This window comes from Micropterus dolomieu, unplaced genomic scaffold (assembly GCF_021292245.1).
Source record: "Micropterus dolomieu isolate WLL.071019.BEF.003 ecotype Adirondacks unplaced genomic scaffold, ASM2129224v1 contig_5521, whole genome shotgun sequence".
Taxonomy (NCBI): domain Eukaryota; kingdom Metazoa; phylum Chordata; class Actinopteri; order Centrarchiformes; family Centrarchidae; genus Micropterus; species Micropterus dolomieu.
The window spans coordinates 1-771 of NW_025734510.1; the positions used below are offsets into that span (position 1 = coordinate 1).

At 50.3% G+C, this 771-nt stretch overlaps 1 non-coding gene across 1 annotated transcript; it reads right to left on the bottom strand.

The window, feature by feature from the left end:
* Positions 1–389: 389 nt before the first annotated feature.
* Positions 390–461, bottom strand: trnae-cuc. The gene has a single exon. It is a non-coding gene; the product is annotated as a tRNA-Glu (tRNA).
* Positions 462–771: the final 310 nt, after the last annotated feature.

Here is a 771-nt window from a genome sequence, read left to right on the forward strand (position 1 = left end):
CTGCTTCCCGAGAAGCTCATTGCGGTCAAACTCGGGCCAAACCGCAGAAGCTTGGGCTTCACGGAGGTCCCTTGTTAAACGGCTTTCGCTCTTTATTCGTCCATCTTCTTCTTGCCTGTATTTACTCCTCTCCATGTTGACTGCAGGGGGCGATTTTAGTCAGGTGCTGAATCGTACCGTGGGAGAAAGGCAGGCAGAGAAAAAATCTTGGGAGGTCACAAGCGCATCACAGCGCTAAAACCACATTGCCTCACTGTGATTGGAACCCCAGGCACTTTGTCCATCAAGGCGCCATATGTAGAAGAACTGCACAGTCGTAAATCCAACGATACTTACCGTGTCCCCAAAGCTGTACGGAGAGAGCCAAGTCATATCATGACACCTCGTGATTCCCTGACCGGGAATCGAACCCGGGCCGCGGCGGTGAGAGCGCCGAATCCTAGCCACTAGACCATCAGGGAGCACTTGGGGTGGAGCTGGAGGACACACAAGTGAATCAAAAATCGTCACCTTCTCTAACGTTTACCTTTTTTGTCTCAGTAACTGACTTCTCTAATAAACACGCAATTCCACTTATTTCTGTTAGCTCTTCTGTGTAACAGCCACTCGGGCCCAGTGTTGGCGTTGATGGTTGGAAATGTTGCTGCGCCAACTCTTACAGTCTGCGGTCTGTCAGCGAGGAAGTTGTATATCCAGTGCATGAAAAGTGATTACGCTGGAGGGTGTTGAATGCGGACCTGAGGTCGATGAAGAGGATTCAAACAAAGTTGC